Below are 26,780 nucleotides of genomic sequence, written 5' to 3' on the forward strand. Positions count from 1 at the left end.
AACTCAAATCATTTACATCGACTTCCAGAGGCTCCAATCTCTTCTGAGAACATAGCCCATGGCAATGTGTCAATCCTTACATGTAACACCTTGTGGGTGCTTGGTTAAATAATAAATACACTGATGTGGTTAAAAATGAAAACAGACTCAGCCAATAGATAAATGTGCCTCTCTTTCTTCTCAATTTCCCCAGAGAAACTTCCTTCTTGTTCTGAATTTTATACGACAGAAAAATCATCTACAAACGCACTGGAAATACTGGAAAATAGTATCACTGAGGTCTGATGGTAGGTGACAGCAACTGGGTCCCATGGCTTATTTCTGACCTGAGCTGGATTTAATTCTAGAACCCAGGTGGGGTACAAAGTGACCTTCTTTTCATTATCCTTGTTTTTGCTATGATTTTACAGTGGTTGCAGTGAAGAACAGGCTGAGAGAAATCCTTAGGGGATTATCATCAAAGTTGGATATAGAAACATTGATATAAGGCACCCAGCCAGAAGCCAATTGTCTAGACAAGAGTGAGTCCCAGAGCTGCTGCTTTTGTGTTTCTTCCTTCATCTGCCATTCTATAAGATCATTGCCTTCAATATTTTTCAGATCAATCTTCTCAGGAATGGTCTGGAAAACAAAAAAGCAGGGAGAACAAACTTTGCTAGAAGAAATTTAAGTGCACTGGGGGAGCAGAGGTGGGGCAGCTCTACCATGATCTTGACAAAGAAGCAAAATGGGATACTCAAGGCACCACTCAATTCTCCCATCCACATCTACACGTGCGGTGGCCTTGGATTCCCATCAGAGCCCACATGCTATGACGTCTGGAGATTGGTGAGATCCGTGTAGCCACCTCAGATACAGTCTGTAGGTTGTCAGATTGGGACCCCTGTGACTCATGAAGATATTTACAGGGAGTAGCCAGCTCTGCAGGAATGAGGAGGACTTACCTATTTTACAGTTAGAGCCTGCTCAGAAGTAAGATGAGACGTTAATAACTCTCTTGTCCCTCCTTAAACCCTGATTCTCACACTGGAGGCTGTTAGCAAACCGATAGTCTATTTAAGAGAGTTCCCAGAGCAGATTAAAGAAAATCCATTACATACAGTTAGGAGAGCAATCCTAAAAAGTTTTCACCAGAGGAGGAAGTGGAACATGGTAAGCAAAGCCAACAGAACAGCTCAAGGCAGAGATCGCAGGGCTTAAATATTAGGTTAATAGTGACAGTATTAGGTGGGATTATTGTGCATATAGTAACAGAATATCCACTATAAGGATATCTGTTATTTACTGAAGAAAAATTTGAGCTAGGCAGGTTTCGGTCAGCAACTTCACAATGCGAGGACAGAGTAGAGTCTTTGTCATTCTCTTGATCGTCCCCTCATGGTCACAAAATAGTTGCCATAACTCCAGGCATCATGACCTCACAAAGCCATTTCCAAAGGCAGCTAGCATAAGCTTTCTATTTTATCATAAGCCTTCTATTTTTTATTAATTATAATTGTAGCTAACATTTTTGAGCATTTACAATATGCCAGGGGCTACTCAAAGTACTTTGTATGTGCTACATATATTTCATTCTACAACAGATAAGAAAAACCAAAGCCCAGAGAGTATAATTAACTTTATCAGGGATTCACAGATAAGAACTGGAAGAGCCAAGCATCAAACCCTGGCATTTTGGCTCCAGAGCCCTTGTAGTGCCAAACTGCCTCTCAACTAGGCAAGAAGAGATTTCCCAGAAGCAATCCCCTTCCTACCCCACCCACCTTCCCCCCCAAGTCCCTGCCCAGTGGACTTTGCCTTATGCTTTATAGTTTAAGCCTGGGTGCATGACCACCCTGGCTACAAGGGAGCAGGGAATATGAGTATCTGCCCATTTCAACCTATAGAAGGATGGGGGGTGTGAAGGTCAGTTGAGTAGCCAACCCAAAGTGTCTGCCACAGTTACAAAAGAAACCATGGCCTTTGTCATAGGGGAAAAGTTCTGGAGCACTAAGGGCTTGCTTAGGTGACAGTCTGGGGTCTCACAGGGCTTTTTGGCTTACTGCCACTGGGGGGGGAAGAAACAAGCTTCCACTCAAGAACAGCCAGAAATAGCAAAATGCCAGCAGCCCAACAGTCTTATCTCTCAGCCATTCGCTGGAGTGTTTGTGCATAAGCAGTTCTTAATAAATTATTCATCCTGATTTAATAGGGAGGAAATAAAATGCAACAGGTGTGGTTCTTCCTGCTTGTTGAATGGCTCTAAAACAAGCTTTCAGACACTGGTCACCTTGGGGATAGTAGCAGGAGGACAAATCAGCTATATTTTAAGCTGATTACCCAGATGTTACAATACCTGTCAAATGGGGACATTTTGTTCCAGTGTCAGTGGTCATAGACTAGAACTCTGGAAAGGAAAGGAGAGTATTACATAAGCAATTTGCTTTACATATACACTGAAAAAGCCTCTCAGATGCAAGACATGGTCATATTCCAAATGTTATTGTACCTACTTGTAAACTTGGGTAGAACCTCATTTTAATAAGCTTAAAGAGACTTCCAAATTGCTACATTAGATGCAAATCTCATTAAACTTGAAGCCTAGTGTTATACTATACTAAAATACACTGCATTCTTTCCTGGGTTTAAAATTCACTTGTACAAAGCAAATGTTAGGTGCACAATTTATTTGCAAATGGCGTGTGTGGGAGGGAGGAAGGGGTGGGTGCCAAAGGATGAGCCTGCCTTGTGCCAACCCATTAGAGCCAGAGAAGGTAAATGATGCTACTACATCTTTCTGCAGTGATTGTAGTTGAATGCAGCACAATATCTTAATGAAATATGACATGTTTTTCAAATGTTAGGTGGATATGTCTTGCAATTTTATAAATTGCATGGTTGTTTGTTTTTGCCTCAATTCCTCTGTTTCTTTTTTGGTCAGGAACTCATTGTATTGGCACTAACAGCTAAGGAATGCTGTAAAATGAACAGGGTTTTGAGTTGTCGTTTTCTGCTCAGAAAATAAAGGTTCACTAAAGACAGTTTGTAAGTGGGAGATGCTGAGAGCTCCAAAGCAAACCTCCCCAGATCTGCTGCTTTCTCTCCTGGGCCCTGGAGACAGCCATCACTCCTACTGTCCCTAATCTCTTTGAGCCTCAGCTTCCTTGTCTGCAAAATAAGGAACTGGATTCTTGTGATCTCTTTTGAAGTTGTGAGGTTCTAAAATTCTTTGATTCTACACACCCTGGATCAGGATTTAACAGAATCCCCAAATTTGATAAATATCACTAAGTCACAACTGACACACTTTCCATATGCTGTTGAGAATATTTAACAAAGCAGACAAAGCACTACATGAAAAGGAAATATCTTCATCCAAAAAAATGGATGATTAAAAGGATAAATATTTCTCAGTGCTTTGTCTGTCTGAGATTTTGTTCCTCCACATCATTTCTACGCTGACAATGTTAATATATAAAGCTCTCTCAAGGCATGGAAATAGCCTTGTTCACTTGGATGTTAAAATAGCATTTTCCCTACATTATGCTTTATGAATGGAAGGTTAATGAAATTGTGCATGTTTCAGTTTTCACTCTACAGGTTATTTTGTAATGGGGATGAGGCTGTTCTGCCTTTAATTTGGTGTTTTATTAAATTAAGTGTATTTCAAAGGAAGGGCCATTTTATTCTACTATTCTGCCTTATATTCACAAGCAAGAGGGCATGATAACTGCTTCTCTTCTTGATACTTTTTAGAAGTCCCCTGTTTCCAGTGAATATGGTATAAGCCCATATTTTATGTGCAGAAAGCAGAATTTTCTTTAAATGAAAAGTCTTTAAACTAAGGCAGGAACTTGCTTTTGGATTCCTATGGTTTGCTCTCATCTCATCTTAAAAAAAAAAAAAGGCTTTAAGCCATTAACACATAACTCAATGGTTTTCAACTAATAGGCTTAACATATCCCTTAGCTCAGTGGCTCTTGGTTGGAGGTTATTGGCATTGGGTGGCACAATATTCAGTTTGCATGACTGACCCATGCATTGCAAGGTATTTGGCATTCCTGGTTCTCACCCACTAAATGCCAGAGTGCCCTCTGATCACTGTGACACTCAGGCCAGCCCCACACACATTTCCAAATGCCACCTGCTCCGAAAGAGTCCAAAGTGGAAGTGTCCCTCTGAAAGAAAAAAAAAATAGAGGTCTAATAATAAGAGATTAGTTTTCAAAAACCCAAAGAGGCTCTGTATCCACTTGTGGAGAAACATGCCTTTATCGTGTCTTGAGTTAACCTTCAGTTACCTTGGTGACTTCATTACTCCTTTGATGATTCTTCTATTAAGAGAAAAAGCATAAGAGAGGGTGTTTGAGGATGACATGACTTATAAAAAAATAATACACTTTTCCTGGATTTTAAATAAGAATGGAAGCTTTCATTAGGTACCTTTATAGAAAGCACAGATTTACTTCTCTTTCATACTATATAGATAGAATAAGTGTGGTCCATCGTAAAGTAACCTTTGAGAAGTAAAGATTCTGCATAATAAGAAACACACACAGGAGAATGAGTAGATTTTGTTTTTATGCTCCAGGTTCTTCTGTAGTATCAGGGTTTTGAATTCCAATAAAATTCAGCAAACAGGCATTGAGTGCTAAATGAAACAGATGTTCTTTTGGGTCCTGGGAATGTAAAAGATGAGTAAGACATGTTCTCTGCTTTTGAGGCTCACAGCTGTGCCTGGGAGACCAACTCTTGGATAACCGGGATGTAAAATAGTAAACATCAGCACAGAGGTATGTTTACATGCTCCAGGACTCAGGCAAAAATATAGTTGGTTTCACCTGGGGCATAGAAGGGTGGGGAGTGGGGTGGGAGAGAGAGATGGAGACCGGAGAATTGAGAAAAACACCTTAGAGAGAAGGTATCAAGTGAGTTTGACCTTGAGGAATAAATTGGTATTTGCTAGGTGGTAATGGGGTAGGGAACAAAATTCCTAGCAGAAAAGAGCTTGTACATGATCCAAAAGTGTGAAAGAGAATGGAGAAAATCCAGTGTGGTGGGTCACTGGCAGAAGGGTGCTAGAGGGGAGGGTAGAAGATAAGTCATGAATGACAGTGTCCTGGTATGCCAGGCGAAGAAGCTGGAGCTTAATTACAGGTGGAAAGAAGTCAGTTTATATTTTTAAAGGAAAATGGAATAATCAGATTTATCTCGGGACAAGAACCCTGATGGCAATATGGAAGATGGGTAAATGTAGAAAAACTTCAACCAGGGATATCAGTTTAGTGAATTGACTTCGAAACTTCACTTTTTTTTTTTTTTCTGAAGTACACAATTCTTTTTTGTTGTTGTTGTTGTTGTTTTTTAAATTTTTTATTTTTTATAAACATATATTTTTATCCCCAAGGGTACAGGTCTGTGAATCACCAGGTTTACACACTTCACAGCACTCACCAAAGCACATACCCTCCCCAATGTCCATAATCCCACCCCCTTCTCCCAAACCCCCTCCCCCCAGCAACCCTCAGTTTGTTTTGTGAGATTAAGAGTCACTTATGGTTTGTCTCCCTCCCAATCCCATCTTGTTTCATTTATTCTTCTCCTACCCACTTAAGCCCCCATGTTGCATCACCACTTCCTCATATCAGGGAGATCATATGATAGTTGTCTTTCTCTGCTTGACTTATTTCGCTAAGCATGATACGCTCTAGTTCCATCCATGTTGTCGCAAATGGCAAGATTTCATTTCTTTTGATGGCTGCATAGTATTCCATTGTGTATATATACCACATCTCCTTGATCCATTCATCTGTTGATGGACATCTAGGTTCTTTCCATAGTTTGGCTATTGTGGACATTGCTGCTATAAACATTCGGGTGCACGTGCCCCTTCGGATCACTACGTTTGTATCTTTAGGGTAAATACCCAATAGTGCAATTGCTGGGTCATAGGGTAGTTCTATTTTCAACATTTTGAGGAACCTCCATGCTGTTTTCCAGAGTGGCTGCACCAGCTTGCATTCCCACCAACAGTGTAGGAGGGTTCCCCTTTCTCCGCATCCTCGCCAGCATCTGTCATTTCCTGACTTGTTGATTTTAGCCATTCTGACTGGTGTGAGGTGATATCTCATTGTGGTTTTGATTTGTATTTCCCTGATGCCGAGTGATATGGAGGACTTTTTCATGTGTCTGTTGGCCATCTGGATGTCTTCTTTGCAGAAATGTCTGTTCATGTCCTCTGCCCATTTCTTGATTGGATTATTTGTTCTTTGGGTGTTGAGTTTGCTAAGTTCTTTATAGATTCTGGACACTAGTCCTTTATCTGATATGTCATTTGCAAATATCTTCTCCCATTCTGTCAGTTGTCTTTTGATTTTGTTAACTGTTTCCTTTGCTGTGCAAAAGCTTTTGATCTTGATGAAATCCCAATAATTCATTTTTGCCCTTGCTTCCCTTGCCTTTGGCGTTGTTCCTAGGAAGAGGTTGCTGCCTGTGTTCTCCTCAAGGATTTTGATGGATTCCTTTCGCACATTGAGGTCCTTCATCCATTTTGAGTCTATTTTTGTGTGTGGTGTAAGGAAATGGTCCAATTTCATTTTTCTGCATGTGGCTGTCCAATTTTCCCAGCACCATTTATTGAAGAGGCTGTCTTTTTTCCATTGGACATTCTTTCCTGCTTTGTCGAAGATTAGTTGACTGTAGAGTTGAGGGTCTATTTCTGGGCTCTCTATTCTGTTCCATTGATCTATGTGTCTGTTTTTGTGCCAGTACCATGCTGTCTTGATGATGACAGCTTTGTAATAGAGCTTGAAGTCCGGAATTGTGATGCCACCAACGTTGGCTTTCTTTTTTAATATCCCTTTGGCTATTCGAGGTATTTTCTGGTTCCATATAAATTTTAGAATTATTTGTTCCATTTCTTTGAAAAAGATGGATGGTACTTTGATAGGAATTGCATTAAATGTGTAGATTGCTTTAGGTAGCATAGACATTTTCACAATATTTATTCTTCCAATCCAGGAGCATGGAACATTTTTCCATTTCTTTGTGTCTTCCTCAGTTTCTTTCATGAGTACTTTATAGTTTTCTGAGTATAGATTCTGTGCCTCTTTGGTTAGGTTTATTCCTAGGTATCTTATGGTTTTGGGTGCAATTGTAAATGGGATTGACTCCTTAATTTCTCTTTCTTCTGTCTTGCTGTTGGTGTAGAGAAATGCAACTGATTTCTGTGCATTGATTTTATATCCTGACACTTTACTGAATTCCTGTATAAGTTCTAGCAGTTTTGGAGTGGAATCTTTTGGGTTTTCCACATATAGTATCATATCATCTGCGAAGAGTGATAATTTGACTTCTTCTTTGCCGATTTGGATGCCTTTAATTTCCTTTTGTTGTCTGATTGCTGAGGCTAGGACCTCTAGTACTATGTTGAATAGCAGTGGTGATAATGGACATCCCTGCCGTGTTCCTGACCTTAGCGGAAAAGCTTTCAGTTTTTCTCCATTGAGAATGATATTTGCGGTGGGTTTTTCATAGATGGCTTTGATGATATTGAGGTATGTGCCCTCTATCCCTACACTTTGAAGAGTTTTGATCAGGAAGGGATGCTGTACTTTGTCAAATGCTTTTTCAGCATCTATTGAGAGTATCATATGGTTCTTGTTTCTTTTATTGATGTGTTGTATCACATTGACTGATTTGCGGATGTTGAACCAACCTTGCAGCCCTGGAATAAATCCCACTTGGTCGTGGTGAATAATCCTTTTAATGTACTGTTGCATCCTATTGGCTAGTATTTTGTTGAGTATTTTCGCATCTGTGTTCATCAAGGATATTGGTCTATAGCTCTCTTTTTTGATGGGATCCTGGTCTGGTTTTGGGATCAAGGTGATGCTGGCCTCATAAAATGAGTTTGGAAGTTTTCCTTCCATTTCTATTTTTTGGAACAGTTTCAGGAGAATAGGAATTAGTTCTTCTTTAAATGTTTGGTAGAATTCCCCCGGGAAGCCGTCTGGCCCTGGGCTTTTGTTTGTTTGGAGATTTTTAATGACTGTCTCAATCTCCTTACTGGTTATGGGTCTGTTCAGGCTTTCTATTTCTTCCTGGTTCAGTTGTGGTAGTTTATATGTTTCTAGGAATGCATCCATTTCTTCCAGATTTTCAAATTTATTGGCGTAGAGTTGCTCATAGTATGTTCTTATAATAGTTTGTATTTCTTTGGTGTTAGTTGTGATCTCTCCTCTTTCATTCATGATTTTATTTATTTGGGTCCTTTCTCTTTTCTTTTTGATAAGTCTGGCCAGGGGTTTATCAATTTTATTAATTCTTTCAAAGAACCAGCTCCTAGTTTCATTGATTTGTTCTATTGTTTTTTTGATTTCTATTTCATTGATTTCTGCTCTGATCTTTATGATTTCTCTTCTCCTGCTGGGCTTAGGGTTTCTTTCTTGTTCTTTCTCCAGCTCCTTTAGGTGTAGGGTTAGGTTGTGTACCTGAGACCTTTCTTGTTTCTTGAGAAAGGCTTGAACCGCTATATATTTTCCTCTCAGGACTGCTTTTGTTGTGTCCCACAGATTTTGAACCGTTGTATTTTCATTATCATTTGTTTCCATGATTTTTTTCAATTCTTCTTTAATTTCCCGGTTGACCCATTCATTCTTTAGAAGGATGCTGTTTAGTCTCCAGGTATTTGGATTCTTTTCAAACTTCCTTTTGTGGTTGAGTTCTAGCTTTAAGGCATTGTGGTCTGAAAATATGCAGGGAATGATCCCAATCTTTTGATACCGGTTGAGTCCTGATTTAGGACCAAGGATGTGATCTATTCTGGAGAATGTTCCATGTGCACTAGAGAAGAATGTGTATTCTGTTGCTTTGGGATGAAATGTTCTGAATATATCTGTGATGTCCATCTGGTCCAGTGTGTCGTTTAAGGCCTTTATTTCCTTGCTGATCTTTTGCTTGGATGATCTGTCCATTTCAGTGAGGGGAGTGTTAAAGTCCCCTACTATTATTGTATTATTGTTGATATGTTTCTTTGATTTTGTTATTAATTGGTTTATATAGTTGGCTGCTCCCACGTTGGGAGCATAGATATTTAAAATTGTTAGATCTTCTTGTTGGACAGACCCTTTGAGTATGATATAGTGTCCTTCCTCATCTCTTATTATAGTCTTTGGCTTAAAATCTAATTGATCTGATATAAGGATTGCCACTCCTGCTTTCTTCTGATGTCCATTAGCATGGTAAATTCTTTTCCACCCCCTCACTTTAAATCTGGAGGTGTCTTTGGGCTTAAAATGAGTTTCTTGGAGGCAACATATAGATGGGGTTTTGTTTTTTTATCCATTCTGATACCCTCTGTCTTTTGACAGGGGCATTTAGCCCATTAACATTCAGGGTAACTATTGAGAGATATGAATTTAGTGCCATTGTATTGCCTGTAAGGTGACTGTTACTGTATATGGTCTCTGTTCCTTTCTGATCTACCACTTGTAGGCTCTCTCTTTGCTTAGAGGACCCCTTTCAATATTTCCTGTAGAGCTGGTTTGGTGTTTGCAAATTCTTTCAGTTTTTGTTTGTCCTGGAAGCTTTTAATCTCTCCTTCTATTTTCAATGATAGCCTAGCTGGATATAGTATTCTTGGCTGCATGTTTTTCTCGTTTAGTGCTCTGAAAATATCATGCCAGCTCTTTCTGGCCTGCCAGGTCTCTGTGGATAAGTCAGCTGCCAATCTAATATTTTTACCATTGTATGTTACAGACTTCTTTTCCCGGGCTGCTTTCAGGATTTTCTCTTTGTCACTGAGACTTGTAAATTTTACTGTTAGGTGACGGGCTGTGGGCCTCTTCTTACTGATTTTGAGGGGCGTTCTCTGAACCTCCTGAATTTTGATGCTCATTCCCTTTGCCATATAGGGGAAATTCTCCCCAATAATTCTCTCCAGTATACCTTCTGCTCCCCTCTCTCTTTCTTCTTCTTCTGGAATCCCAATTATTCTAATGTTGTTTCGTCTTATGGTGTCACTTATCTCTCGAATTCTCCCCTCGTGGTCCAGTAGCTGTTTGTCCCTCTTTTGCTCAGCTTCTTTATTCTCTGTCATTTGGTCTTCTATATCACTAATTCTTTCTTCTGCCTCATTTATCCTAGCAGTGAGAGCCTCCATTTTTGATTGCACCTCATTAATAGCTTTTTTGATTTCAACTTGGTTAGATTTTAGTTCTTTTATTTCTCCAGAAAGGGCTTTTATATCTCTCGAGAGGGTTTCTCTAATATCTTCCATGCCTTTTTCGAGCCCGGCTAGAACCTTGAGAATTGTCATTCTGAACTCTAGATCTGACATATTACCAATGTCTGTATTGATTAGGTCCCTAGCCTTTGGTACTGCCTCTTGTTCTTTTTTTTGTGTTGAATTTTTCCTTCTTGTCATTTTGTCCAGATAAGAATATATGAAGGAGCAAGTAAAATACTAAAAGGGTGGCAACAACCCCAGGAAAATATGCTTTAACCAAATTAGAAGAGATCCCAAATCGTGAGGGGGGAGAAAGGGGATAAAAAGAGGTTCAAAAAGGAAAAAAGAAAAAAAAAGAAAAAAGAAAAAAAAAGAAAAGAATTTAAAAAAAAAGAAAGCAAATAAGAAAAATATAAAAAAGAAAAAAAATATATATATATTAGATAAACTGGTTAAAAAACGGCGCCTGGGTGGCTCAGTGGGTTAAGCCGCTGCCTTCGGCTCAGGTCATGATCTCAGGGTCCTGGGATCGAGTCCCACATCAGGCTCTCTGCTCAGCAGGGAGCCTGCTTCCTCCTCTCTCTCTCTGCCTGCCTCTCTGCCTACTTGTGATCTCTCTCTGTCAAATAAATAAATAAAATCTTTAAAAAAAACAAAAAAAAACAAAAAAAAAACAAAAAGAAAAAGGTAAAAGTTAAAAAAAAAATTTTACCAGAAGGCGAGAAAAAAAAACAAAAAATGAAAAAGAAAAAAATTAAGTTAACTGCCAGACTAAAAAAAATCACAGGGAAAAAGCCATGAGTTCTGTGCTTTGCTTTCTCCTCCTCTGGAATTCTGCTGCTCTCCTTGGTATTGAAACCGCACTCCTTGGTAGGTGAACTTGGTCTCGGCTGGATTTCTTGTTGATCTTCTGGGGGAGGGGCCTGTTGTAGTGATTCTCAAGTGTCTTTGCCCCAGGCGGAATTGCACCGCCCTTAGCAGGGGCCGGGATGAGTAATCCGCTCGGGTTTGCTTTCAGGAGCTTTTGTTCCCTGAGCGCTTTCCGTAGCTTTCCGTAGAGTTCCGGAGGACGGGAATACAAATGGCGGCCTCCTGGTCTCCGGCCCGGAGGAGCCGAGAGCCCAGGGCCCCACTCCTCAGTGCGCCCTCAGAGAACAGCGCCCAGTTACTCCCGTCTGCCTGACCTCCGGCCACGCTCCGAGCTCACCGAGCCTGCGACCGGTTCAAGGTAACACTGAGCTATGAGCTTACTGTCGGCTCTGTCTCTGTAGCCGGCTTTCCCATTCCAATACCCGCAAGCTCTGCGACACTCAGACACCCCCGATCCTTCTGTGACCCTGCGGGACCTGAAGCCACGCTCACTCCGCGTGGGCTTCGCTCGGGTTTAGCCTCTGGAACAGACTCAGCAGAACAGACTTTTAAAAGTCCTGATTTTGTCCGCCGTTGCTCCGCCGCTTGCCGGGAGCCGGCCCCTCCCCCCGGGGTCTATCTTCCCGTCGCTTTGGATTCACTTCTCCGCCGGTCCTACCTTTCAGAAAGTGGTTGTTTTTCTGTTTCCAGAATTGCTGTTCTTCTTCTCTTCGATCTGCCGATGGATTTTCAGGTGTTTGGAATCTTTAGATAAGCTATCTAGCTGATCTCCGGCTAGCTGAAGTAGTCTCAGCCTGCTACTTCTCCGCCATCTTGACTCCCACCAATCGAAACTTCACTTTTAAATACTCATTTAGGGGAGCCTGGGTGGCTCAGTCAGTTAAGTGTCTGCCTTCAGCTCAGGTCATGGTCCCAGGATCCTGGGATCAAGCCCCACCTCAGGCTCTCTGTTCAGTGGGGAGTCTGCTTCTCTTTCTCCCTCCACTCCTCCCCAACTTGTGCTCTCTCTTGCTCACTCACTCTCTCAAATAAATAAATTTTAAAAAGATCTTTAAGCACTCATTCGTAAGATTTGGAAAGCCGGGTTAATCCATAGGAAATTAAAGGCAGGTAATCTGTTTGAGGATTTTCACCAATGAAAAACAATTTTCACTGAAGTATAATTAATATCCAGTGTTATAATCATTTCAGGTAAACAGTGTAATGATATAACAATTCTATATAGTACTCAGAGCTTATCACAATAAGTATGCTCTTAATCCCCTTTATTTCACTCATCCTCTCACCCGTCTCCCCTCTGACAACCACCAGTTTGTTCTCTGTATTTTTGTCTCTTTTTTTGTTGTCTCTTAAATTCCACATATGAATGAAATCCTATGGTATTTGTCCTTCTCTGTCTGATTTATGTCATTTAGGATTATACCCTCTAGGTCTACCCATATTGTTGCAAATGGCAAAATCTCATTCTTTTTATGGCTAAGTAATATTCCATTGTGTACATATACCACTTCTTCTTTATCCATTCACCTGTGGATGGATACTTGGACTGCTTCCATATTCTGGCTATTGTAAATAATGCTGCAATAAACATACGGGTGCATATGTATTTTCAAATTAATGTCTTCATTTTCTTTGGGTAAATACTCAGTAACACAATTGCTGGATTGTAGGGTAGTTCTATTTTTAACTTTTTGAGGAATCTTCATACTATTTTCTGGACTAGCTGCACCTGTTCGCTTTCCCACCAGCAGTACATGAGGGTTCCCCTTTCTCCACATCCTCGCCAATACCTGTTGTTTCTTATGTTGTTCATTTTAGCCATTCTGACAGGTGTGAGGTGATATCTCATTGTGATTTTGATTTTCATTTTCCTGATGATGAGTGATATTGAGCATCTTTTCATGTGTTTGTTGTCCATCCGTATGTCTTCTTTGGAGAATTGTCTATTCATGTCTTGTGCCCATTTTTAAATTGCATTATTTGTTTTTTCAGTGTTGAGTCATATAAGTTCTTATATATATTTTGGATACTAACCCTTTATTGGATATGTCATTTGCAAATATGTTCTTTCATTGCATAGGTTGCCATTTTGATGGTTTCCTTTACTGTGCAAAAGCTTTTTATTTTGGTGTAGTCCCAATAGTTTTTTTCCCTTGCCTGGGGAGAAATACCTAGAAAATGTTTCTAGGCTGATGTCAAAGAAATTACTATTCACCACTGTACACTTTAATGATTTTCCCTATTCCTGATATTTTGAGTGCCCCTCCAACCACTATTCCATTCTGAAAAAAGGAAGCATGAAACAATTTTTGGTACCAGACCACCATGTTTGTATGATATATTCCTACTGCCGTAGGTACAGTTGACTGAGTCAGAGATTCACAGTAGGCACAAAAACAATCATCAAAAGCCTAGGTGGATTGGCTGGGGGTTTGGGGCAGTGACAGCTGTCCTTTGTTGGGTAAGGACTATTAAGCAACCAGATCCTCGCACGGTATCTGAGCACAAGGCATAGACAGAGACTTATAGAAAACACAATGGCAAAGAAGCCATGATACACAGGAAGAAGCTCACAGAAGAAACAAGGAGAGGCTGAGAAGGGCAGAGTGGTCAGTCAGAAGCAGCAGAAAAAAAGAGATGCTACACCCGCACAGAGCTGACTTCTGTGGGTGGGGCACCAGTGTCCATCTTGAGAGGTCCTCCTAAGCTTGCAGGTCTATTGTTCCACATTTGAAGCCCTTCTCATCACCTATGCAAGGTTCTCATGCCAAGAAGCTGGCTGTGGGGTTGCTCAGATTTTTTTCCTGCTCTTTTTTATGCCCTTTTATCTCTTAGAAAATAAATTCAATGAACTGAGGTCACTTTTATAAGTTTCTGTGTCTTGCAAACTATAGAAAATGTACACAACTCCCTAAGTGAGATGTTGGCATTTCTTCATAGTTAAGGACAGAAACAGCATTTGCTGAGGGCTTGTTATGTGCCAGGCACAGTCCCAAGAGCTGTATGTGCATGATCCGCAATTCAATTCCATGGCAACTCTGAGAGAGAGAGATTTTTCCATTATCCCCATTTTTACAGATGAGGAAAAGGTCTCAGAGAACTGAAATAACATGCCCATGTGAGCAGCTAGTGAGCAGCAGAAGCAGGGTCTGAATCCAGACTCACCAGGGACTAGAACTGACATTCCTGACAGCTGTACAATTGTGGTAGAGATGGCCAGTTGCTCCCCCCAACTCATGCTCCACCTTCCATAGAACATAGTTGTTGCTGAGAAGTCACTACCTAGCTGGTCAGTACGTTTCCCAACTTCCTTGCTTCTAGGGAAAGCCATGGGACCAGTTTTTGCCAGTGGTATATGAATTTTGGCTTCCTGTAAGCAGAATGCCCTCTCCACACTTTCCTCTTCTGCCAGCTGAACACAGATGAGAGGGTCAAGGCTTCAGGGAACAACAGAGCCACAATGTGGAAGAGCCCATTTCCCTGAGTCATAACATGGAAGAAAATTAATCACTGAAGAGGAACACCTGCGTTGTATTATTACATGAGCAGGAAATAAACTGAGACGCTTGGGTCTTTTTTTCCCCCCACAGTCTAATACAGCTGTGTTGCCTCCCTTTCTTGCCTTGAATGTAAAGAGCAGAATGAGAAGCTTAAAGCTCGAAACTCTCATGCCCGGGGTAGGTTACCCAAGGTTGTTAAAGGATTGTGGTAACTATCTCCATTTCACTTTTTCCCCACACCAGCTATAGCTCTCTTGTTTTAACCAGCATAACAGAAAAACCAGAAGGTGTCATAAACACAGAGTGTGTTTGTAAACACATTGTTCTCATGCCTTCTCAAAATTCTTGAAGATTCAGGAGGAAAACAAAACAGCAGAGCTCTGAGCCTAGTAGCACCTCTCATCTGTTAGCGGCCTCCATTCTCGTCCAACTTATGTTTAGATTTCACTTCCTATTTTACACCCCCACCTGCTGAATTGCAGCCACCTTTGGTGTGAAACCCAGCACCTGTTTGATGGGCTCCTGAGAGATGACGCAGCTGTTTTCAGTAGTAAGCAAAAGAGTAACACACCTGGAAAAAGACAGAGACTGGAAAGGATAGAAGCTAAGGAATTTGAAGAGCTGCCTGTACTGCTACCTGTTTGTGGACTATGTCACTGATGGTGAACAACAGGGATCCATCCCACAGGGCCCTTAAAGGGAGACATATAGGATGCACCTGGAGTTATCTGCCTGAGGAGATGGAGGAGAAAGAATTTACTCAAGAGTAACCATTCTTACTGGTCAAGAGTTGCCCTGTGGGTTGGTAAGACCCCTACACTCCCAGGTTTCATATTCTTGAGGACCAATCTGGGAGGTATACCATGCTCAGGTATCAAAGAGGCCCCATTGAAGGGAGGAGAGGATAGGAGGAGGGGCTCTGGCAGCACCTGATATAGACTTCAATGCTGGGAAATGCAGGTGGGATTTGAGCCCATACCTTCTGGTATGTCACTGCCACTATGTCACTGCTCACTTGGCTGGGCGGAAAGAAGGCAGACCTGAGAGTTGGAACATTTGTCTGTAATTCTGGAATTGCTGCTACTCGCTACATGACCTAGACAAACCATTTAATATCTGGACCTCAGTCTCCTTATTTCTAACATAAGCATACTGGACTTATTCATTAATTCCCAACATGTGTCCACTGGTAATGTTGCAGAATGTTGTTTAACAGGTATAGCTGGGAAGAAAAGGTTTTCTGCCCAAACAAGACTGGTAAATGGAACTAATGAAGTCCTATAGATTTCTTCATTAACAGGTATCTCAGAGTCTTTATAATATATATTGTACAAGATCCTTTATTTGAGAAACATCTTATAGAACGAGGTTGATTTTTATTCTAATATTTATTGAGCACTGTTTTCCAGGAATCATGCCAAGAATTTATGATTTTTAAAAAGGTTTTATTTATTTATTTTTTGCCAGACAGAGATCACAAGTAGGCAGAGAGGCAGGGAGAGGGGGGTGGGGGGAAAGCAGGCTCTCTGCTGAGCAGAGAGCCTGAAGCAGGGATCTATCCCAGGACCCTGGGATCATGACCAGAGCTGAAGGCAGAGGCTTTAATTCACTGAGCCACCCAGATGCCCCTAAAATTCATTTTTTAAGTATTTTATTTGAGAGAGAGAAAGAGAGCACAAGCAGGGGGAGCAGCAGAGGAAGAGGGAGAAGCAGGCTCCCAGCTGAGCAGGGAGCCCAATGTGGGACTCAATCCCAGGACCTAGTGATCATAACCTGAGCCAAAGGCAGATGCCAAACTGACTGAGCCACCCACATGCCCCCAAAATTCATTTATTTTTTAAAAACTGTGTTTGTTGAGCTCCTGCTATGTGTACTACATGGTTCCTGGCACTGGATATACCTCCATGAATAAGACAAAATCCTGATTTTTTTACTTGGAGTTAAGATAGAGAGAAGAAAGGCAATAAACAGGTACATGAACAAAAAAATTGGCATTCACCATTTCATCTTATTCCCACAACCACCAGTGAGACAGGAACTTTTAAAATTATGCCTATCTTGTAAATAATAAGACTGAGGATTTGCAAGGGTAACATTTAAAATCACAAAGGTAGAAATGACAGAACTAGGACTATATCTGCATTAAAGTCTGCTTGAACTATGTCGACATCAGGTGCATAGATTGAAATAATCAGTATCCTGGGACTCTTACATACCTTGCATTGATCCATGTTCAGCTCATGCCGGTAACCACTATTGTCTTAACCACTCTGCTCTATTGTCTCTTCCACCATCTTAAAGGTCAGTGCCCTGCAAAACACCAGCCTGAGAAACAATACACCAGAGATATTCTGGAGGAAGGATCTTTCAACCCTAATGAGACAAGTGGCAGCAAAATATTTTGCTTAAACACAGGGCAGAGATTCAGAACTCAAATGATTGAGAAGTGACAGTATTGTAAAGTATCTCATAAAGTTTTGGGAGTTATGCCTTTTAACAACTCTGAGTAGACTTACATTATTCTCTTCTTACCATAATAATTAAATTTTTCCTCTATAAAAAGTAAATGATGTTGTGGAAGTTCTTGCAACTTTAATAATCTAAGGAGTGACTTGTCAGCGATAAGCTGATTTAAAAAGCATATACTTGACAACTTCCTTTGAAGAAAATAAAAAATCCAGGGCCCAATTTTTATGATCCCTTGGTCTGTGATATCCCTATCAGAAATAATAAAGTAGGGAAAGGAGGATTATGCTGCGCTGTGTATGTCCTATTGAAATGGTCAGGATGGTTGAATATTAGAACTAAGAAATATTCTTTGAAGGTATGAACTATTTGTATGTAGGTAACACTTTCTTAAGTCCTTTGCTATCTTTACTATTCAAAGACTTTCCTTAAAACTTCATCTTCATCTAGATCTAATCTGACTCTAAAGTTTCCCAGCCAAAAGGAATTTGAGAGAGTTATGGTTCACATGAAATCTCTACAGTAGATGGAAACCTCTCTTTTCTTCTCTCTCTCTCTCTCTCTCTCTCTCTCTCACACACACACACACAAAATATTATCTTTAGATAACAAAGTAACCAGATTTGAAAAATGGAAAAAAACAAAAAACAGATGGCTTTTTTGGTAAATTTTCACAGTAAAGGGTCACAAACAATTAAGGTAATCTTAAAAAGATGGGACCTCAATCATCTGAGGCCTTTAGAACCACATCCCCACTGGCTCTGGGAGATAGGAAAAAATATCAGAAGAATAGTGCCTTTTACTTCCATCAATTGATATTCAATAGGGTCATGCTCTTTAGGTGTGCACTAGGTAAAGGAATGGGAAGGGGACAAAGAGCAGGAGAGTCAATGTTTTGACCATTCACCATAGACCACATGTTGTTGTTTTTAATGTATTATCTTATTTAATAGGGCTGAGGGAGGAATCATGTATCTTTGATTTCTGACTGAGATGCAAGTAAAAGTGATTTGAAATGTGTTGGAGGCTGTGCTGGGATAATATTAAGAGCCCTAACACTTTTAGGACTTTAGGACATTAACCCCTAAGGCAAGCCTCAAAAACTTCTCAACAAGAAAATATGGTTACCTGTGAAGAACCTCTTTTGAATAACTAAGGTTTGATCAAACATGGAATGATTTTACAATGTTCAAGTAGATGATCAAGGCAAATGCATCTTCTGTTTTAAACAGGTCATAACAGAAAACTAATTGCAAATGATTGCAAAAAGAAAAGAGCAGGGTATATGGATAGTGAGATAGAAAACCGCATTATGAAAGGCCATCTCATTAGGTCTTTGAAATTATTGGTTCAGGATTCCTGGGCCCTGGTTAAGAGGAAGTAAATGTTTAGTTAGAGTTCTCATCGTACACAAGGAGGAGGCCATTTGCTAACTATACAAGAATTCTTTGGATACTCATGTAAATTTGGAAAAAAGAGAACAAACGCTTGCAAAAGAAACTTTTGCTTGTCCTGGTAGAATAAAAACAGAACTGTAACTCTAGCAATTATTGGGATAGTAAAGGTCCAGTGTTTTGTTTCAGAGGGGATTTAGTGCAACTATACCTCCTACACTTTGATCTCTTTGATCCTTTCTACCTTGTTGACTCCCAAGTGTAGACTCCCCTGCCTGGGGTCAAAAACCTACCTCCAGCCTGAGATAGCCTAGTTTTTCATCAGGATGACACAAACAGGACACCTCCCACTCTACAAGCCTATACAGGTGGTCATTAAAAGGAACTACTCGTAATAGGTACAGATGGCTATTTTTCCCCTTTATTAATCCATCAAATATATTTTGAGACATTCTCATGTCTTTACCAGGCCTTGGGCACACCAGAGTGAATTATACCTTGTCATCTTTGTAGAGCTTTCAGTTTAGGATAAGTGACAGATAAAGTCAGAGTAAACCACAGTATGGTAGTTAATGGGACAGACACACACTTGGGGAACACAGAGAATAGATGCTTCAGAAGACCTTGGAAAGTTTGAAAGTTTCCCTACGTTGCCAAGCAATAATGACTATGGAAAGATTGGAATAAAAATTTTTCTTTGTGTACCTTGTTCTGTTGGTGTCCAAACATACAGATGTCCTTTTGGAAGTCTACCATACTTCTTTTCCCTGATCACTGTCAGCTCTTGAGGGTTGAATGACTCTGGCCCTGAGGACCTATTGGTGGCTTATTATGGAATGAATGTTTGTGTCTCCTCAAAATTCATACTTGGGAGCCACACCCCATATTGTGATGGTGTTAGGATGTGGGGCCTTTGGAAGGTTATTTGATTTAGATGAGGTCATAGGATGGAGCCTACAGAAATGGGCTTAGTGCCCTTATATGAGTCAGGAGAGAGATTATTTCCTCTCATTTCTCTGGCATGTGAGGATACCCCGAGAAGTCAGCAGTCTGCAACACAGAAGAGAGCTTTCAACCAAATCTGCCCATGCTGGCACCTTGATAATGGACTTGCAGCTTCCAGAACGATGAGAAATAAATTTCCGGTTTCTTTGTCATTTAGCCAGTCTATGGTATTTTGTTTTAGCAGCCTGATCTGACTAAGACATGGCCTCTTGCTTACCTTCGCTTAGTCTTACAGGTCACATTGGTTACATGCTGTCTGAATCCTTTTGCAGGCTTGTTACAAAGGCAGTGCTGGGCACAGATCCAGCTGAAGAGCTTGGCCTTCATTATTGTCTTTTAACCAAAGCACAATGTCAGCTTTGTCTCTTTTATTATGCTGATAGCCAGCACTAATCAAATTTAACATTTTTGTCCTTCTATTCATTTTCTATAGCTATCATTCCTCTGATACTTCATTACCTACTTGCTCAGAAGACGAAGTTTTTATTCAAGGTAGCAGGGGTGGTGGTGGAGAAGCTGATTGCAAAAGATTTATCCAAGCAGAAATTCCCATAAAATCAGTTAATATCAATTCAATGAAAACTGAAGTGTCTATTTTGTGCCAAGTAGAGACAATTTAAATTTGGGGAATATAAACTGACATATATGCAAATAAATGAGGGGATGCAAAGCAGTGTGCAGATTTAATGCAATCCCTATCAAAATGCCAACAGCATTTTTCACAGAACTAGAACGATCCTGAAATTTGAATGGGACCACAAAAGACCCTGATTAGTCAAAGTGATCTTGAAAAAGAAAAAACTGGAGGTATCACAATTCCAGACTTTGAGTTATGTTACAGAGCTGTATTAATAAAAACAGTATGGTCCTGGCACAAAAATAAATACACAGATCAATGGAATAGAATAGAAAACTCAGAAATAAACCCATGATTATATGGTCAATTAATCTTTGACAAAGGAGGAAAGAACATACAATGAGCAAAAGATAATCTCTTAAACAAACGGTTTTGGGAAAATTGGACTGGAACGTGCAAAAGAATGAAGCTTGGCTTTCTTAAACCACACATAAAAATAAACTCAAAATGAATTAAAGACATAAATGTGAGACCTGAAACCATAAAAATCCTAGATCAGAGCACAGGCGATAATGTCTGATGTCAGCCATAGCAACATTTTTCTAGATGTATCTCTTGAGTCAAGGGAAACAAAAGCAAAAACAAACTATTGGGACTACATCAAAACAAAAAGCTGCTGCACAGTGAAGGAAATAGTCAAACTAAGATATAACTTACTGTATGGGGGAATATACTTGCAAATGGTATTTCCGATAAAGAGTTAGTATCCAAAATATATAAAAAACCAATACAACTCAAAACTAAAAACACAGGGGCACCTTCGTGGCTCAGCAGTGGGTTAAGCCTCTGCCTTAGGCTCAGGTCATGGTCTCAGGGTCCTGGGATCAAGCCCTGCATCAGGCTCTCTGCTCAGCAGGGAGTCTGCTTCCCCCTTCTCTCTCTGCCTGCCTCTCTGCCTACTTGTGATCTCTTTCTCCGTCAAATAAATAAATAAAATCTTTAAAAATATATATATTTTTAAAAAACAAAAAAAAAGATAATCTGATTAAATCTGGGCAGAAGACATGAACAGATATTTCTTCAAAGAAGACATACAGATGGCCAACAGACACATGAAAAAATGCTCAATATCACTCATCATCAGGGAAAGGCAAATCAAAATCACAATGAGATATTACCTCATACCTGTCAGGATGGCTAAAATCAGTAACAAAAGAAACAACAGGTGTTGGTGAGGATGTGGAGAAAGGGGAACCCTCATGTACTGATGGTGGGAAAGCAAACAGGTCAGCCAGTTTGGAAAAGAGTATGGAGGTTCCCCACAAAGTAAAAATAAAACTACCCTACAATCCAGCAATTGCATTACTAAGTATTTACCAAAAAAATTCAAAAATACTAATTCAAAGGGACACATGCACTCCTATGTTTACAGCAACATTATTTACAGTCACCAAATTCTAGAAGCAGCCCAAGGTTCTACGGATAGATAAATGATAAAGAAGATGTGATATACACATATATACAATGGATTATTATTCAGCCATAAAAAAAGGTGAAATCTTACTATTTGAAATAACATGGATAGAGCTAGAGAGTATAATGCTAAGTGAAGTAATTTAGAGAAAGACAAGTATCATATGATTTCCTCATCTGTGGAATTTAAGAAACAACAAATGAACAAAGGAAAAAAGAGGAAACAAACTAAGAAATAGAGTCCTATTTGTTTGTTTGTTTGTTTGTTTGTTTAGGGAGCACATGAGTGGGTTGGGGAAGATGGGCAGAGGGAGAGGGAGAGAGAATCTTAAGCAGGCTCCACTCCCAGCATAGAGCCCCACGTAGGGCCTGACTTCATGACCCTGAGATCGTGAACTGAACCAGAGACTTTACTGACCGAGCCATCCAGGTACCTACCCCAGACTCTTAACTATAGAGAACAAACTGTTGGTTACCAGAGGGGAGGTGGGTGGGGAAGATGGGTGAAATAGGTGGGGGCAATTAAGATTTCACGTATCATAATGAGCACTGAGTAATGTATAGAATTGTTGAATCCCTGACTATGCTATATTGTTATATTGTACAGCTGAGATTAATATAACACTGTGTATTAACTGTACTGAAATTAAAATTTAAAAGTTGATTAAGATAAATAAATGAATGGAAGGTCAGATGGATGGTTGGATATGGATGGGAGAAGTGTCAAACAGATAAGGCAAGTGCCTTTGCCCTCCAGAATCTTACCAATAGGAAAACAGTTCACACCCTTAGTAGGATATATGCCATAACTACAGTTGCCATGTTGTCTAAACCAAGACTGCCAAGTACTGGCATTGCCAGATAACTAGGACTGAAATTCACTTTACCTGTAACACAAAATGAAATCTTAAAGGAACAAATTAATTCTGACTGGGAAGAGCGGGATGTCTATACAAAGGAACTGGTATGTAGGTGGTCTGTGAACAGTGAGCAGGATTAGACCATCAAGCAACCAAGAAGGACAAAGTTTTGGGAAAGAAAGAACACAGTAGCAAGGGCGTAGAGCTGGGTGAGCCCAGTGCTGGAGGTAAGCCCAGAGCTGCTAGAAGATGAAACTCGAGAGAGGGTTTGGAGCTGATGGTGAGGGAATTTTTGCTCCATAGAAAACGAGGAGCCATAGATTAAACCTGACATGGGAAGGAGGACACAGGATTCTGACAACACATCTTAAGCTCCAGAAGGCCAAAAACCATGTCTTCTGGTTCAACTCAGTTCTACAAATAAGCATCAGAGCTTGAAGGAAGATTAGAAGGGATCTAGTGTCTAGTCCTAACATCCCTCAATCCAAATGAGAAAAATTAATGACTTAAATGACTCACATAACTACTCAAATGACTCATGTACTACTTAGTGATAAAAACAGATTCCTGCTTTGCCACTTACTATTGCTGATTTTAGGCAAATTATTTAACCTTTCCAACTCTTAGTTTCCTCATCCATAAGAGGATGGTTGTTATGATGATTCAGTGATAATATAAATAAAATGTTTAGTAACAGGCCTGATTATGTAGGAAGAACTCAGTAGTCACAAAAATTATAGTTAACAACAAAAATAATAACTACATTATTAGCAAAGTCCCCTATTCTGTCCGAAGCTCTTTTATATATGCCTGTGGTACCCAATCCTGACTGATCGTCTGAATCACCCAGGGTGTTTTAGAGGGTTATAAATTTCCTGGACTACCCCAAACCTACTGGCTGTGAATCTTCAGGTGGCTAGGGAATCTGGACTTTTGAAAAGTTTTCTAGACATTCCTGACAATAAGAACCAGGATTAAAAACAACTAGCCGTATTTCCTGCTTTTCAATGTTTATTTTCTTAGTCTTTGAATAAGAACATGGAATTACTTCCCATATTTCAGTCCCTTAACTGTAGGTGCAGGAGGTGGGGATGGGGCAAAGGGTATTGCACATAATGCTGGGATCCCAGGAGATTAGAAACACACATTTGTACTCAAAAGAAAGGAGGGATTGGACAGCGAGATTGGAAATGGGATATTCATCCCTGGTGGAAATGATTAATTATGCCCATTTTGCACATACATTTGCATGTCTCTTAATATAACATATGCAAATACATCTTTAATAGCATGACTTGTTTGCCAATGTTGAATGCTAACTGTAAATAATTTCTCTTTTTTTGTTGTGTTTAGGAAACTTCAATATGGCACTTGCTGGCAGACAGTTGCTATCTCCTGGATTTAGCAACATATTAAGTAATCATTTCAGAAACATTTTCCACTTACTACTAACAAAAGAGATCTAGACAATAATTTGTAGTTGTCTGTGGAAATAGAGGATAGGTAGAGCAGGAATAATTTAAATATATGGAAAATTGAAAAAATGTGACCTATAGTTTCCATTTTTTTCTTACTAAGTGTTTGTTAATACAGAGAAAAAATAAGCTATTAGAAATTTGACCCCTTCTTTTAAGATTCCAGTTACTTTTTTGATAATGTCACCAACAGCCAACAAAATATGAGCAATAGAATAAAGGAGAGAAAATAGCTGTGGGCCTTGGCAATCAGTCCCTGGAAAGATGGATCACTGAATACCCCCCGTCCGCATCCCCTTCTCCCTTCCCCTCCTCTTCCCCACCCTCAGTCCTCTGGCCATTCAGTCTGTAGAAGAACCCCAGAAACACTGGTTCAACCTACAGATTCCTAGGGCCCCACTTCCAGAGTTTCTTCCTAAACACAGCATATCTAGGGGTGGACCCAGGACTCCACACTAAAGGTAGTCAGTACCTTCTCTCCCCAATCAACCCTGTGATTTTGAAATAGACAGTTCTCAGGATACACTTTGAAAAACACTGCCCTGAGTAATGTAGAATCTCAGTGTGGCTCCTGGACCAGCAGCACCAGCATCACCTGGAAATTTATCAGAAATGCAGAATCTCAGAACCCCTCTAGCCTACTCAGTCAGAATCTGGATTTTAACAAGACCCCCAGGTGATTCATAGGCACATTCAAATTTAAAAAGCACTGGTCTAGAGTAAGCATCTTCTCATCTCTTTGCATATGTGAACCTATTTGTTTCCCCCACAGTCCTACCCTTCTTAATTACCTGGGATTGCTAAATTCTTGGGATGGGTCCCCAGATGGGCCAGAAGCTCTGGGGGAGGGCCCACCAGCGTGTGTTCTAACAAGCCCTTTTGTCCAGGTAATTCTGATGCATACTAAAGTTTGAGAACCACTGGCATTGATGTTACTGGCCTGCATTTAAAAATGACATTCACTGGAATACTCAGCATCTTCTGCTGTGTATAACAAATCGGCCAATGTCATATGATATAAAGCAAATCCCACAGGGTCTTGCTTCATATTGTCAATCCTCCAGAATCAGTCAATCCCATAATATCTCCTACCTCCTACTTCACTGGTGAAGGGGATACTTTGACGAATACAAGTGTTGGAAGTGATCTTCTCTTGCAGTAATTAATGAAATGCCAGGATCCGAGAAGAAGCTGGGTAGCTGTGCTGTATAATGGTATCAGGGATAAGTGGCTCAGACTGTTGAGTTTCAAATGAAAAATAACTTCCTGATCCAAAAACCTTGGAGGTTACAAACTCATATTTTCTACTTTCTGGCAACTGACTCAACTGAAACAGCCTGAGTGAAAATACCAAGTTTGGCTGATGCTCAAAAGAGAGCCCCTGAACATGGACTGGGGTGCGGTGTGGTGGAAAGGTCAGGGAAATTATGACTGGGACACTGAGCAAGTCCATTTAAGCTGAATGCATCCACCTTTGTTTCATTCTTGTTTGGACTTCCCAATAGATTATCAAACTCAATGCCTGACCTAATACCAACTTGTTCTAACTTAGAAGTTTTTGTTTCCCTCTTGCCCCACTATCAGTTTCACTGTCTTGGGCTTTCTGTATCTCTCTGTCTCTGTCTCTCTTCCTGTCTCTGGTCTCTTCCTTTCCCTGCCTCTTTTTTTTTTTTTTTTTTTTTTTAAGATTTTATCAATTTGACAGACAGAGATCGCAAGTAGGCAGAGATGCAGGCAGAGAGAGAGAGGGGGAAGCAGGCTCCCTGCTGAGCAGAGAGCCCGATGTGGGGCTCCATCCCAGGACCCTGAGATCATGACCTGAGCTAAAGGCAGAGGCTTAATCCACTGAGCCACCCAGGCACCCCGCCTCTTTTATTTTATTTTAATTTAATTTAATTTGTGTGTGTGTGTTCCAAAATTCATTGTTTATGCACCTCACCAGGGCTCAATGCAATACGTGCCCTCCTTAATACCCACCACCAGGCTCACCCAATTCCCCACCCCTCAGATTGTTTTTCAGAGTCCATAGTCTCTCATGTTTTGTCTCCCCCTCTAATTTCCCTCAACTCACTTTTTCTCTCCATCTCCCAATGTCCTCCATGTTATTCCTTATGCTCCACAAGTCAGTGAAACCATATGATAATTGACTTTCTCTGCTTGACTTATTTCATTCAGCATAATCTCCTCCAGTCCCGTCCATGTTGATACAAAAGTTGGATATTCATCCTTTCTGATGGAGGCATAGTACTCCATAGTATATATGGACTATATCTTCCTTATCCATTTGTCTGTTGAAGGGCATCTTGGGTCTTACCACAGTTCGGCGACCGTAGCCATTGTTGCTATGAACATTGGGGCACAGATGGCCCTTCTTTTCACTACATCTATATCTTTGGGGTAAACATCCAGTAGTACAATTGCAGGGTCATAAGATGGCTCTATTTTTAAATTATTAAGGAATCTCCACACTGTTTTCCAAAGTGGCTATACCAACTTGCATTCCCACCAACAGTGTAAGAGGGTTCCCCTTTTTCCACATCCCTTTCCCTGCCTTTTCATCATAGTCTATGTTCTCTCCCTAGCATCCCATCCCAATCTCTTTGATGAAAAGATCAGCATACCTCCCTGGGGATAGGGATGGGGGGAGGAGTGGATTGCAATATGGACAAAAGCAGAGAGGCTGCCAATAAGGCTTTTGTTGGTACTGTTGATTACTTTTTGTGCTGTTGGAGACTTGCATGTTATCCTGCTATCTCTGCTCCCCCCCCCCACCTTTTTTTTAATTTGTGAGTGTTTGCCATAGATCATTATCATGATAGTTCTCGTTGGGACTGGAGTACTAGTTTATCAAAATGTCAGCATAAAGACCAAAAGTCAAGCAAATTTGCTGCAATAAGGAGAGGCTTTAAATTTGCTGTCAGTTAAGAAATCCTCTCGAATTCAAAGTACAAGCC

At 40.4% G+C, this 26,780-nt stretch overlaps 2 long non-coding RNA genes across 2 annotated transcripts in view; one reads left to right on the forward strand and one right to left on the reverse strand.

The window, feature by feature from the left end:
* The window catches only part of LOC116591247, a 44,670-nt gene extending 43,731 nt beyond the window's left edge, over positions 1–939 (forward strand). Inside the window, exons 2-3 of the long non-coding RNA XR_004285906.1 lie at positions 194–287; positions 601–939. This is a non-coding gene — a long non-coding RNA (uncharacterized LOC116591247). The remainder of the gene's footprint in view (positions 1–193; positions 288–600) is intronic.
* LOC116591244 lies at positions 272–19,242 on the reverse strand. The gene is made up of 4 exons (XR_004285904.1): positions 19,142–19,242; positions 4,280–4,312; positions 2,336–2,386; positions 272–621 (listed from the first exon to the last, which is right to left on the reverse strand). It is a non-coding gene; the product is annotated as an uncharacterized LOC116591244 (long non-coding RNA).
* Between the last annotated feature and the right edge of the window lie 7,538 nt (positions 19,243–26,780).

The sequence above is a fragment of the Mustela erminea genome, chromosome 5 (assembly GCF_009829155.1).
Source record: "Mustela erminea isolate mMusErm1 chromosome 5, mMusErm1.Pri, whole genome shotgun sequence".
In the NCBI taxonomy this organism is placed as follows: Eukaryota; Metazoa; Chordata; class Mammalia; order Carnivora; family Mustelidae; genus Mustela; species Mustela erminea.